The sequence below is a fragment of the Triticum aestivum genome, chromosome 5D (genome assembly GCF_018294505.1).
Source record: "Triticum aestivum cultivar Chinese Spring chromosome 5D, IWGSC CS RefSeq v2.1, whole genome shotgun sequence".
Lineage (NCBI taxonomy): Eukaryota > Viridiplantae > Streptophyta > Magnoliopsida > Poales > Poaceae > Triticum > Triticum aestivum.
In genome coordinates, this window is record NC_057808.1 from 411,327,538 (window position 1) to 411,342,338 (window position 14,801).

A 14,801-nucleotide genomic window follows, 5' to 3' on the forward strand; every position below is an offset into this window, starting at 1 on the left:
CCTTCGGGCATGTTGGATACTCCGGCAGGTGGCTAAAAGCGATGAGGACATCCTCACCAACACTGCCCCAGAGAAGTACTCCTCGGAGGATAATGATCTCAATGTATTTACGGTCTTCGAGACCTTTTCTTCAAATAATCGGCATAAAAGGGCGCTCCGCGACCTCGCCGAAGTTAACCAGGTAGCGGCAATAAACCCTTGGAACGACATGGCGATAACTTTCAACGCCACTGACGAACCATGGGCCCGATCAGTCCGAGCACCAGCCGCTTTAGTTCTAAACCCAATTGTGGATAGCTTTTGGCTCACTAAAGTGATCATGGACGGGGGCAGCGGATTGAACCTCATCTATGAGGATACGCTCGACAAAATGCAAATGGACAAGAGCTGCATCGAGCAGAGCAGTACAACCTTTCGAGGTATTATCCCCAGTCGAGAAGCACGGTGTTTGGGAAAAATCAAACTTGATGTGGTATTCGGCACGCCCGAGAATTACAGGTCTGAAGAGTTAACCTTCCAGGTGGCACCTTTCAACAGCGGATATCATGCCCTGTTGGGGCGAGATGCATTCACACGCTTTCAAGCCATACCTCATTACGGGTACATGAAGCTCAAAATGCCCGGGCCCAACGGAGTTATCACTATCGCCAATGGTCCGGATATAGCACTCCGCGCCGAAAACAAAACCGCATCCCTGGCAAACCTGGCCATGGTGCCAAAGAAGGACAAATCATGGCGCCTCTGTGTCGATTTTAAAGACCTCAATAAAGCTTGCCCTAAGGACCCCTTACCACTGCCCCGCATTGACCAAATCATTGATGCAACTGCAGGACACAATTCACTATGTTTCCTCGACGCATACTCCGGATACCACCAGATTAAGATGAAGGAATCCGATCAGGCCGCAACGGCATTCATTACCCCGTACGGGCCCTTCTGCTTCAACACTATGCCTTTCGGACTCAAAAACGCCGGCGCCACATACCAACGCATGATTCAAACATGCCTGAAAAACAAATTGGCAAGACGGTGGAGGCATATGTAGATGATGTAGTCATCAAAACTAAACATGTCGAATCATTGGTGCACGACTTACTTCTTACATCCGACAACCTCCGAACATATGACATACGGCTCAACCCGGAAAAATGCGTTTTTGGCGTTCCGGCCGAAAAGCTGCTCGGATTCATTGTTTCCAATAGAGGAATCGAAGCAAACCCAGCCAAAATCTGAGCCTTGTCACAGTTGGCAATACCAACAGACCTAAAGCAGGTCCAAAAACTAGCGGGGTGCGTGGCAGCCTTGAGCCGCTTTATCTCCAGATTGGGAGAGAAGGCTCTGCCGCTATATCGCCTGCTTCAGTGTACCGACCACTTCGAGTGGACGGACGCGGCAACAACCGGGTTGGAAGAAATAAAAACTCTGCTAGCAAACAACCCAATCCTTGCCGCACCTACCATCGGCGAACCTATGCTACTGTATATATCTGCAACTCACTAGGTTGTGAGCGCAGTACTCGTCGTTGAACGAGAGGAAGAGGGACATAAATTCCCACTCCAAAAGCTCGTATACTACGTATCGGCGGTTCTCACACCATGCAAGTCCCGATACCCACACTATCAAAAGATATCATACGCGGTTTTTATGGCATCTCGGAAGCTGCGACACTACTTTCATGAGTGCTCGATCATGGTGGCCTCCGAGGTACCACTCAATGACATCATAAAAAATCGAGACGCCACCGGCCGCATTGCAAAATGGGCCATCGAGCTCCTACCATTTGAAATAACGTACAAACCACGCCGAGCTATCAAATATTAGGTGTTGGCCGACTTTGTCGCCGAATGGACAGAGGACAAACTCCCTAAAGAGTACGGCACATACTCCAACTGGGTGATGTACTTCAACGGTTCTAAAATGTCAGCCGGACTGGGGGCTGGCGTCATCCTAACATCCCCTACAGGGGACACAGTCCGTTACGTATTACAAATCATGTATACGGACTCCAATAACACAGTCGAATACGAGGCACTACTGCATGGCCTCCAGATGGCTGTTTCTATGGGCATACAACGTCTCGAGGTGCGCGGCAGCTCTTGGCCAAAATCCACCCGGTCTTGGCGGCCATCATGCTGCAGATCGGGCCCTTGTAAGTAAGGCCTTCCGTACTGGTTTTTTCTGGCCCACGGCCCGAGTAGATGCACAGGACCTCGTCCAACACTGTGTTGGATGCCAGCTTTTCGCCAATCAAATCCATATGCCGCCTACCGCCCTACGAACAATCCCCATTACTTGGCCTTTCGCGGTCTGGGGGCTGGACATGGTCGGGCCCCTTAAAGGGGAAGCCATAAGAAAAAATACCTGCTGGTTATGGTAGATAAGTTCACTAAGTGGATAGAGGCCAAACCAGTTAAAACGGCTGAAGCTGGACCAGTGATAGATTTCATATCCGGTGTCGTACACCGTTATGGTGTCCCACACAGCATCATCACTGGCAACGGCTCTAACTTTACAGCTGACGAGGTAAAAACTTGGTGTACTAATCTGGGCATTGATACGTCTTCAACGTATCTATAATTTTTGATGTATTCATGCCATGTTTATAATATTTCTACATGATTTTGGTATGATTTGGTTAGAACTAACCAGGACTAACGATGTTTTCAGCAGAACTACCGTGGTGTTGTTTTGTGCAGAAATAAAAGTTCTCGGAATGCGCTGAAAATCAATGGAGATTTTTTCTGGAAAATATAAAAAATACTGGAACGAAGAGTTGCCGGAGGGGAGTCCCGTGGGCCCCACGAGGGTGGAGGGCGCGCCCACCCCCTGGGGCGCGCCCCCTGCCTCGTGGACTCCCTGTGGGGCCACCTGACTTGTTCTCGACGCCAACCTCTCCTATAAATCCCCAAACTTCCAGAACTTAACCTAGATCGGGAGTTCCGCCGCCGCAAGCCTACATAGCCACCAAAAACCAATCGGGACCCTGCTCCGGCACCCTACCGGAGGGGGGATCCATCACCGGTGGCCATCTTCATCATCCCGGCATTCTCCATGACGAGGAGGGAGTAGTTCACCCTCGGGGCTGAGGGTATGTACCAGTAGCTATGTGTTTGATCTCTCTCTCACGCGTTCTTGATTTGGCATGATCTTGATGTATCGCGAGCTTTGCTATTATAGTTGGATCTTATGATGTTTCTCCCCCTCTGCTCTCTTGTAACGGATTGAGTTTTCCCTTTGAAGTTATCTTATCAGATTGAGTCTTTAAGGATTTGAGAACACTTGATGTATGTCTTGCATGTGCTTATCTGTGGTGTCAATGGGATATTCACGTGATCTACTTGATGTATGTTTTGGTGATCAACTTGCGGGTTCAGTGACCTTGTGAACTTATGCATAGGGGTTGGCACACGTTTTCGTCTCGACTCTCCGGTAGAAACTCTGGGGCACTCTTTGAAGTACTTTGTGTTGGATTGAATAGATGAATCTGAGATTGTGTGATGCATATCATATAACCATACCCACGGATACTTGAGGTGACATTGGAGTATCTAGGTGACATTACGGTTTTGGTTGATTTGTGTCTTAAGGTGTTATTCTAGTACGAACTCTAGGATAGATCGAATGGAAAGAATAGCTTCGTGTTATTTTACTACGGACTCTTGAATAGATTCATCAGAAAGAATAACTTTGAGGTGGTTTCGTACCCTACAATAATCTCTTCGTTTGTTCTCTGCTATTAGTGACTTTGGAGTGACTCTTTGTTGCATGTTGAGGGATAGTTATATGATCCAATTATGTTATTATTGTTGAGAGAACTTGCACTAGTGAAAGTATGAACCCTAGGCCTTGTTTCCTAGCATTGCAATACCGTTTATGCTCACTTTTACCACTTGTTACCTTGCTGTTTTTATATTTTCAGATTACAAAAACCTATATCTATCATCCATATTGCATTTGTATCACCATCTCTTCGCCGAACTAGTGCACCTATACAATTTACCATTGTATTGGGTGTGTTGGGGACACAAGGGACTCTTTGTTATTTGGTTGCAGGGTTGTTTGAGAGAGACCATCTTCATCCTACGACTCCCACAGATTGATAAACCTTAGGTCATCCACTTGAGGGAAATTTGCTACTGTCCTACAAACCTTTGCACTTGGAGGCCCAACAACATCTACAAGAAGAAGGTTGTGTAGTAGACATCAAGCAATTTCTGGCACCGTTGCCGGGGTGGTGAGTGCTTGAAGGTATATCTTTAGATCTTGCAATTGAATCTTTTTGTTTCTTGTCTTATCACTAGTTTAGTCTATAAAAGAAAACTACAAAAAATGGGATTGAGGTTGCTTCATATGCTTCACCTTTTTAATATCTTCCGTGAAAATGATGGAAAGGAAAATTGTGCTCAAGCACTAGAAGAAGAATTACATAGAATGCTTGGCATAAAATATGTGAATGATGAGCATGATTGCAATGTTGTTAGTATGAATTCTTTGAATACCCATGATGCTAATGATATGCAAAGCCACAAGCTTGGGGATGCTATGTTTGATGAAGATGATATGTTTAGTCCCCCAAGTTTTGATGAGCAAATTTATTATGATGAAAGCATGCCTCCTATTTATGATGATTATTGTGATGACACGTATGCTATAAAGAATAAAGATAACCATGAAACTTGTCATCATGATTTTAATCAATTGGATTATGCTTCACATGATAGTTATTTTGTTGAGTTTGCTCCCACTACTATTCATGAGAATAAATTTGCTTATGTGGAGAGTAGTAAATTTCTATGCTTGTGCATCATGAAAATGATGCTTTATGTCAGAGGCGGACCATGAAAAAAATTAAGGTGGGGCGAAGTCTCACTAGAATTTTTTTATGCGAATCAAAGAAGTCAATACACACTAACAATGCTCACTACAGACCAATAATCAAATACAATGAAAATGTAGACATATTTCAATAGGAAAACAACCTAAAACATACCGATAATGAAGCTTTTAATGGCGTCTAGGGACCCGGGCAATGGTAGTGCCCTACCCTCTTTCTGAAAATCTTCCTTAATTTTACCAAGATCAATACTTTTGAAGATCTCTCGCTCAATGGTAGTCAGAAGTGGCCGGACTATCGGACTGCTGCTGCCACCGCCGCTAGGCGCCTAGGCCCGGCTTGCGCCGTCATCGCTAGCTGCTGCGGTGCCGCTGCCCTGGCCAGCCGCCGCTCCTGCCTCCTGGGCTCCTGGCGACCTGGCCAGCCGCCGCCACCACTCGCTAGGGTTGCCGCGTAGCGTCGTGTCGAGAGGTCGAGTAGTGGTCGAGACGAGAGAAAAGCCTACGCTCGAACCTGGCCAGGCCAGCCGTGACTCGTACAAAGTTTTTACAAATGATGCACGGTTATTAAGTTATTATATGCATGAAGACTAGGGTGTTTTTTGTAAAATTGCAAACTCTGGATAAAAAGCTAAATTCGCAGAGAGGAAACAAAAGGACATGGGCAGAATCTAGACAGAAAGCCCAACAGAGGAAAAGGCCAGGGGCTGATCACCCTGGGCCAAGGCCCAGCCTGGTGCGGATCTGGCGCGGGAGTGGCCGGAGCTGGGCTTGGAGCGGCTGGGCCTGGTCGCGTTGGGCACGGCGCGGTTAAGGACGACCGGCTGGCAACCGCGCTCGAGGACGGGTTGACCCGCAGGTCAATGCACGGGTGAGGCAGAGGCATCGATCTCCTCTGCCCGAGTTGCTCGATCCCCCCATCAGGCCACTGGCCGCGTTGGCCCATAAGAACGAGTGAACGATGACGCAGCCTTTTCTATTAGCGATCGATGGACAGCGCAGCCTCTGTATCCATTCATACGTATAAATTTTTTTTGCTCAAAATTAAGGTATGGCAAGCGCCATACCCTGCCCACCGGGGAGGTCCGCCAGTGCTTTATGTGATGGTTATATTGTTGAGTTCATTCATGATGCTACTGAAAATTATTATGAGGGAGGAATATATGCTTGTAGTAATTGCAATAATATCAAGTTCCCTCTCTATGTGCTTAAAGTTTTAAAGTTATGCTTGTTTTGCCTTCCTATGCTAGTTGATTATTGTTCCCATAAGTTGTTTGCTCACAAAATCCCTATGCATAGGAAGTGGGTTAGACTTAAATGTGCTGATCATATTCTTCATGATGCTCTCTTTATGTTTCAATTCTTATCTTTTATGTGAGCATCATTGAAATCATCATGCCTAGCTAGGGGCGTTAAACGTTAGCGCTTGTTGGGAGGCAACCCAATTTTATTTTTGTTCTTTGCTTTTTGCTCCTGTTTATTAATAAATAATTCATCTAACCTATGTTTATATGTGGTTTTATTTTTTAATTAGTGTTTGTGCCAAGTAGAACCTTTGGGAAGACTTGGGTGAAGTCTTTGCGATCTTGCTGTAGAAAACAGAAACTTTTGCGCTCACGAGATTAGATGCCATTTGTTACTGGAGAGTTCTTTTAGATTGATTCTTTTTGCAGATGATTAATAGACAAATTCCTCACGTCCACCAATTTATTTCAGAATTTTTGGAGTTCCAGAAGTATTTGTTTAAGTCATATTACTACAGACTGTTCTGTTTTTGACAGATTCTGTTTTCTATGTGTTGTTTGCTTATTTTGATGAATCTATGAGTAGTACCGGAGGGTATGAACCATAGAGAAGTTGGAATACAGTAGATATTACACCAATATGAATTTAGAATGAGTTCACAACAGTACCTAATTGGTGATTTATTTTTCTTATACTAATGGAGCTTACGAGTTTTCTGTTAAGTTCTGTGTTGTGAAGTTTTCAAGTTTTGGGTAAAGATTCGATGGACTATGGAATAAGGAGTGGCAAGAGCCTAAGCTTGGGGATGCCCAAGGAACCCCAAGGTAATTTTCAAGGACAACCAAGATCCTAAGCTTGGGGATGCCCCGGATGGCATCCCCTCTTTCGTCTTCGTTCATCGGTAACTTTACTTGGAGCTATATTTTTATTCACCACATGATATGTGTTTTGCTTGGAGCGTCATTTTATTTTATTTTATTTTGCTTGCTGTTTGAATAAATCCCAAGATCTGAAATTCTTAAATGTTAGAGAGTCTTCACATAGTTACATCATTATTCGACTACTCATTGATCTTCACTTATATCTTTCGGAGTAGTTTGTCATTTGCTCTAGTGCTTCACTTATATTTTTTTAGAGCACGACGGTGGTTTTATTTTGAAGAAATAGATGAACTCTCATGCTTCAATTATATTATTTTGAGAATCTTAAACAGCATGGTAATTTGCTTTGGTTATAAAACTAGTCCTAAAATGATGGGTATCCAAGATGGGTATAATAAAAACTTTCATATAGAGTGCATTGAATACTATGAGAAGTTTGATACTTGATGATTGTTTTGAGATATGAAGATGGTGATATTAGAGTCGTGCTAGTTGAGTAATTGTGAAATTTAGAAATACTTGTGTTGAGGTTTGCAAGTCCCGTAGCATGCACGTATGGTAACCGTTGTGTGACAAATTTGAAGCATGAGGTGTTCTTTGATTGCCTTCCTTATGAGAGGAGGTCGGGGACGAGCGATGGTCTTTTCCTACCAATCTATCCCCCTAGGAGCATGCGCGTAGTGCTTGGTTTTGATGACTTGTAGATTTTTGCAATAAGTATGTGAGTTCTTTATGACTAATGTTGAGTCCATGGATTATACGCACTCTCACCCTTCCATCATTGCTAGCCTCTTCGGTACCGTGCATTGCCCTTTCTCACCTTGAGAGTTGGTGCAAACTTCGCCGGTACATCCAAACCCCGTGATATGATACGCTCTATCACACGTAAACCTCCTTATATCTTCCTCAAAACAGCCACCATACCTACCTATTATGGCATTTCCATGGCCATTCCGAGATATATTGCCATGCAACTTTCCACCGTTCCGTTTATTATGACACGCTTTATCATTATCATATTGCCTTGCATGATCATGTAGTTGACATCGTATTTGTGGCAAGGCCACCATGCATAATTTTTCATACATGTCACTCTCGATTCATTGCCCATCCCAGTACACCGCCGAGGCACTCATATAGAGTCATATTTTGTTCTAGTATCGAGTTGTAATTCTTGAGTTGTAAGCAAATAGAAGTGTGATGATCATCATTATTAGAGCATTGTCCCGTGTGAGGAAAAAAAGAGAAAGGCCAAATAAAAAAAGAGAAAGGCCAAAAAAAGATAAGGCCCAAAAAAATGAGAGAAAAAGAGAGAAGGGACAATGTTACTATCCTTTTTCCACACTTATGCTTCAAAGTAGCACCATGATCCTCATGATAGAGAGTCTCCTATTTTGTCACTTTCATATAATAGTGGGAATTTTTCATTGTAGAACTTGGCTTGTATATTCCAACAATGGGCTTCCTCAAATGCCCTAGGTCTTCGTGAGCAAGCAAGTTGGATGCACACCCACTTAGTTTCTTTTGTTGAGCTTTCATACATTTATAGCTCTAGTGCATCCGTTGCATGGCAATCCCTACTCCTCGCATTGACATCAATTGATGGGCATCTCCATAGCCCGTTGATTAGCCGCGTCGATGTGAGACTTTCTCCTTTTTTGTCTTCTCCGCATAACCTCCATCATCATATTCTATTCCACCTATAGTGTTGTGTCCATGGCTCGCGCTCATGTATTGCGTGAAAGTTGAAAAAGTTTTAGAATACTAAAGTATGAAAAAATTGTTTGGCTTGTCATCGGGGTTGTGCATGATTTGAGCATTTTGTGTGACGAAGATGGAGCATGGCCAAACTATATGATTTTGTAGGGATGAGCTTTCTTTGGCTATGTTATTTTGAGAAGACATAATTGCTTGGTTAGTATGCTTGAAGTATTATTATTTTTATGTCAATATTAAAATTTTGTCTTGAATCTTTTGGATGTGAACATTCATGCCACAATAAAGAAAATTACATTGATAAATATGCTAGGTAGCATTCCACATCAAAAATTCTGTTTTTATCATTTACCTACTCGAGGACGAGCAGGAATTAAGCTTGGGGATGCTGATACGTCTCCAACGTATCTATAATTTTTGATGTATTAATGCCATGTTTATAATATTTCTACATGATTTTGGTACGATTTGGTTAGAACTAACCCGGACTGACGCTGTTTTCAGCAGAACAACCGTGGTGTTGTTTTTGTGCAGAAATAAAAGTTCTCGGAATGCGCTGAAAATCAGCGGATATTTTTTCTGGAAAATATAAAAAATACTGGAACGAAGAGTTACCGGAGGGGAGTCCCGTGGGCCCCACGAGGGTGGAGGGCGCGCCCCCCTGCCTCGTGGACTCCCTGTGGGGCCACCTGACTTGTTCTCGACGCGAACCTCTCCTATATATCCCCAAACTTCCAGAACTTAACCTAGATCGAGAGTTCCGCCGCCACAAGCCACTGTAGCCATCAAAAACCAATCGGGACCCTGTTCCGGCACCCTGGCAGAGGGGGGATCCATCACCGGTGGCCATCTTCATCATCCCGGTGCTCTCCATGACGAGGAGGGAGTAGTTCACCCTCGGGGCTGAGGGTATATACCAGTAGCTATGTGTTTGATCTCTCTCTCGCGCGTTCTTGATTCAGCATGATCTTGATGTATCGCGAGCTTTGCTATTATAGTTGGATCTTATGATGTTTCTCCCCCTCTACTCTCTTGTAATGGATTGAGTTTTCCCTTTGAAGTTATCTTATCGGATTGAGTCTTTAAGGATTTGAGAAAACTTGATGTATGTCTTGCATGTGCTTATCTGTGGTGACAATGGGATATTCACGTGATCTACTTGATGTATGTTTTGGTGATCAACTTGCGGGTTCAGTGACCTTGTGAACTTATGCATAGGGGTTGGCACACGTTTTTGTCTTGACTCTCTGGTAGAAAATTTGGGGCACTCTTTGAAGTACTTTGTGTTGGATTGAATAGATGAACCTGAGATTGTGTGATGCATATCATATAACCATACCCACGGATACTTGAGGTGACATTGGAGTATCTAGGTGACATTACGGTTTTTGGTTGATTTGTGTCTTAAGGTGTTATTCTAGTACGAACTCTAGGATAGATCGAACAGAAAGAATAGCTTCGTGTTATTTTACTACGGACTCTTGGATAGATTAATCAGAAAGGATAACTTTGAGGTGGTTTCGTACCCTACAATAATCTCTTCGTTTGTTCTCCGCGATTAGTGACTTTGGAGTGACTCTTTGTTGCATGTTGAGGGCTAGTTATATGATCCAATTATGTTATTATTGTTGAGAGAACTTGCACTAGTGAAAGTATGAACCCTAGGCCTTGTTTCCTAGCATTGCAATACCGTTTACGCTCACTTTTACCACTTGTTACCTTGCTATTTTTATATTTTCAGATTACAAAAACCTATATCTATCATCCATATTGCATTTGTATCACCATCTCTTCGCCGAACTAGTGCACCTATACAATTTACCATTGTATTGGGTGTGTTGGGGACACAAGAGACTCTTTGTTATTTGGTTGCAGGGTTGTTTGAGAGAGACCATCTTTATCCTACGCCTCCCACGGATTGATAAACCTTAGGTCATCCACTTGAGGGAAATTTGCTACTTTCCTACAAACCTCTGCACTTGGAGGCCCAACAACGTCTACAAGAAGAAGGTCGTGTAGTAGACATCAGGCATCAAGCTAGATTACGCCTCCGTATATCACCCTCAAACAAACGGTCAAGTCGAACGGGCCAATGGCCTGATTATGAGCGGCATTAAACCCAGACTAGTGCGATCCCTAAAGGAGTCGGACAAACACTGGGTTGAGGAGCTTGACTCCGTACTCTGGGGGCTGCGGACCACACCCAATCGCACGACCGGATACACACCGTTCTTCATGGTGTACGGCGCAGAGGCTGTCTTGCCCTGCGATATTATTCATGACTCATCTCGAGTGCGCATGTATGAGGAGGGAGAGGCCGAGCTCGATCGGCAAGACGACTTAGACGTCCTGGAGGAGGAGTGCAATGTCGCAAAAGCCCGTTCCGCATTCTATCAACAACAAGCTCGAAGATACCAAAGCAGAGAAGTGCGGGCTAAGACTTATAATGTCGGTGAACTCGTTCTACGCCTACCAGAGAAGAAAAAGGACAAGCTCAAGCCCAAATGGGAGGGTCCCTTCATTATAGATGAAGTTCTCACTGGAGGAGCCTATCGCCTTCGCAATCTATCGGACAATCGCTTGGAGCCGAACCCATTGAACGCTGCCAGACTCCGAAAATTCTATGCCTAAGTCCGGACACATTGTTCGTTACCTTTTTCTCCTTTTTATTTTTTCCCTTTTTCTTTTCGTTTCTTTTACGACTAGCGTGTGTTCGGGTAAGCCGCACACTTGAGGGGTACACATCCTTAAATGTACACACCCCACCATAACTGAGGGCTTCCTTCAATAGAAGCCTATTATTATTTCAAGCATAAAGCTCACCATATATATGTGTATTGTTTACTCATATACGTCCTATCTTCGCCATTATATGCACCTCTATGACTTAAGTTTTTGCCAAGCTGGGTTGCCTGGCTCCTGTGCTTATGCCCTACGTTCCCGTTTGTTCGGCTAGGGCATAAAGGGAGCACCTCTATGATTGTTACAACCGGGTCATCCGGACATGTACCTCAGATGGGTGAAGCCAAAAGCTAGCGTTCTTAAGGGAATAATTGGTCGGCGGACAAACGACAAACTGCCTTCGTAGCAATGTAAACTACCGAAAATACAGAGACTCTTGTGATTCTTTCGCATCACAGCCTAGTCATGCATAAATGCATGCCGACCTAGGGAGAGGAACCCTTAATGGAACTATTCTTCCTGGAAGATGTTTCTTACATTAAAAAGTAATATAACATAACTCCCCAAATACAGCTTGTCTGTTCAAGCATTATGACCGGATTGCCTGGTTTCCGAATGTACTTGGTGTTTTCCACCGGTATAGTATTCGGAAACACTCCACCCTTGGGTTTCGGAGGCTGAAGCGGAAAGTCTGCCATGACAATCTTTTACAATTCTGCCGGAGATAACTTTGCTGATAAAGTGTATTGTCACATAAAATTGCACGCCTACTCTTTATCTATGCCATCTATCAGGCTGTCTAGTTTACAGTCCTGCTGTGAAATTTTGGCAGCTATCTTTACTTGATCATACACCAAGCTAACCAGAATTTCTTGTCCGTCCGGTCCCTGAGGTCCGACCCGGGCCATATGATTTGGATCAAGTCCGGTATACCGCGTTTTCACCATGGCCCAGGCCTCTCGTGCACCCTCTCGACATGCTGATGCCTTCCACAGCTCAAAACAAAGACGGGCTCATTTGAATAGCTCCGCGAGCTCCCCCATTAGTCCTGAAGGAGAATCGGATGGCCATAAAGCCTTAGCCATATTCCTGATTGCTTTCCGAGCTCGCTCGTGCACTTTGGATAACTCTTGTAGTAAGTCGCCTTGAAATCCGGACACTTCTCCTTCAGGCCGCCCAGTTAACAAACCTACAGGAACAAATCTCGTAAAAATTCTCCATCAAGGAATCTTATGAAAGTAAGGTTCAAGGACATGCTAAATATGCCGCCTTTCAGATTTTGATTCTCCTTCAAAGCGTCCGACAGTTGGGCTCTTATGTCCTTTAGCTCCTCGGCTTGCTTGATGTTGGTATCCTGTAGTTTGTTCTTCTCATTAATGGTCCATGTTAATACACCTTGACCAGAATGCAGCTTCTTGCCCTTCGGCATGTTGCTTGTCCTCCTGAGCGGCCTTTAGCCTCTCCTCCAACTGATCTGCCGATCCTGCTGCCGTAAATAAAACAATGAATATTCAAAAATCCTTGTCAGCACAGGATCGTATTTTCCGGACACTGTTGTGCTTACCATCCGAAGCCTTCTGGGATTTCTTCAAATCTTCCAGTTCGGCGGTGGCAACAACTAGCTTGGTCTGACATTCTTCAAGCTCCTGAGACAGCGTGTTATTTTTCGCCGTGAGTAGCTGATAACACTAAACGACCCTTAAATCAGTTGGGTCAACTGCTTCAAGTCTCAGGGGCTACTGGCATATGATTATTGAATCCACACTAAGTTTTTACCCGCATATCTTTTGAAAGTTAGTGAGTGGCTCCGGCAAGTCCATCCCGAGCAGCTCGGATGTATGCATCCGCTGAGCTGAGGGCATTGAACGCCCCTTCGGTGAAACTTGGGTTGCGCATGGCCTCTTTCCTCCGCTGATGATTCATCGTGCTCTCCACTTCGGAATTGGTAACGGATACATTATCTGAATCCTCTTGGAGATGACAATCTGGCATTTTACCCGTATCAACCCTAGTCCTTATGGCAGGGTCTGGAGCCAGATTGGTCGATGCACGGCCGGCGAGGTCCCCGGATGTAGTCTGGCGCATGCTCTTCCTGCGAGATGGCCCAAATAAAAACGTCATGATTCAATCTGTTCACCGGGTGTGTGTTAAAAACTATACCTCTTCGGTGACGGCGAGGGCTCGGCAGTATCACCGTCGGCCTTTCTTTTCAAAGACTCGTCACGATTCGATCTGTCCACCGGGTGCGTGTTAAAAACTATGGCAGGGTCCGGTGTCGCCTTCTTAGAAGACACCTTTGATACAGCTCGGCGAGACGAGCGTCGCCCCTTCGGAGCATGAGACGATGCGGTGGGTGAGGCGCAATGGGAAAACTCTTTTGGAGGAGACGTCTCCTGGGTACCTACATGGGAGGAGGGGAGTGAAGGAAATATGCCCTAGAGGCAATATAAAGTTATTATTTATTTCCTTATATCATGATAAATGTTTATTATTCATGCTAGAATTGTATTAGCCGGAAACTTAGTACATGTGTGAATACATAGACAAAAACAGAATGTCCCTAGTATGCCTCTACTTGACTAGCTCGTTAATCAAAGATGGTTAAGTTTCCCAGCCATAGACATGTGTTGTCATTTGATGAACGGGACCACATCATTAGAGAATGATGTGATGGACAAGACCCATTCGTTAGCTTAGCATTATGATCGTTTCAGTTTCATTGCTACTGCTTTCTTCATGACTTATACATGTTCCTCAGACTATGAGATTATGCAACTCCCGAATACCGGAGGAACACCTTGTGTGCTATCAAACATCACAACATAACTGGGTGATTATAAATATGCTCTACAGGTGTCTCCAAAGGTGTTTGTTGGGTTGGCATAGGTTGAGATTAGGATTTGTCACTCCGTGTGTCGGAGAGGTATCTCTGGGCCCTCTCGGTAATGCACATCACTATAAGCCTTCCAAGCAATATAACTAATGAGTTAGTTACGACATGATTCATTATGGAACGAGTAAAGAGACTTGCCGGTAACGAGATTGAACTAGGTATTGAGATACCGACGATCAAATCTCGGGCAAGTAACATACAGATGACAAAGGGAACAATGTATGTTGTTATGCGGTTTGACCGATAAAGATCTTCGTAGAATGTGGGAGCCAATATGAACATCCAGGTTCCGCTATTGGTTATTGACCAGAAATGAGTATTGGTCATGTCTACATAGTTCTTGAACCCGTAGGGTCCGCACGCTTAATGTTCGATGATGATCGGTATTATGAGTTAATGTGTTTTGATGTACCGAAGATTGTTCAGAGTCCCGGATGTGATCACAGACATGACGAGGAGTCTCGAAATGGTCGAGAAATAAAGATCGATATATTGGAAGGCTATGTTTGGACACTGGAATGGTTCCGGATGAGTTCGGGCATTTTCCGGAG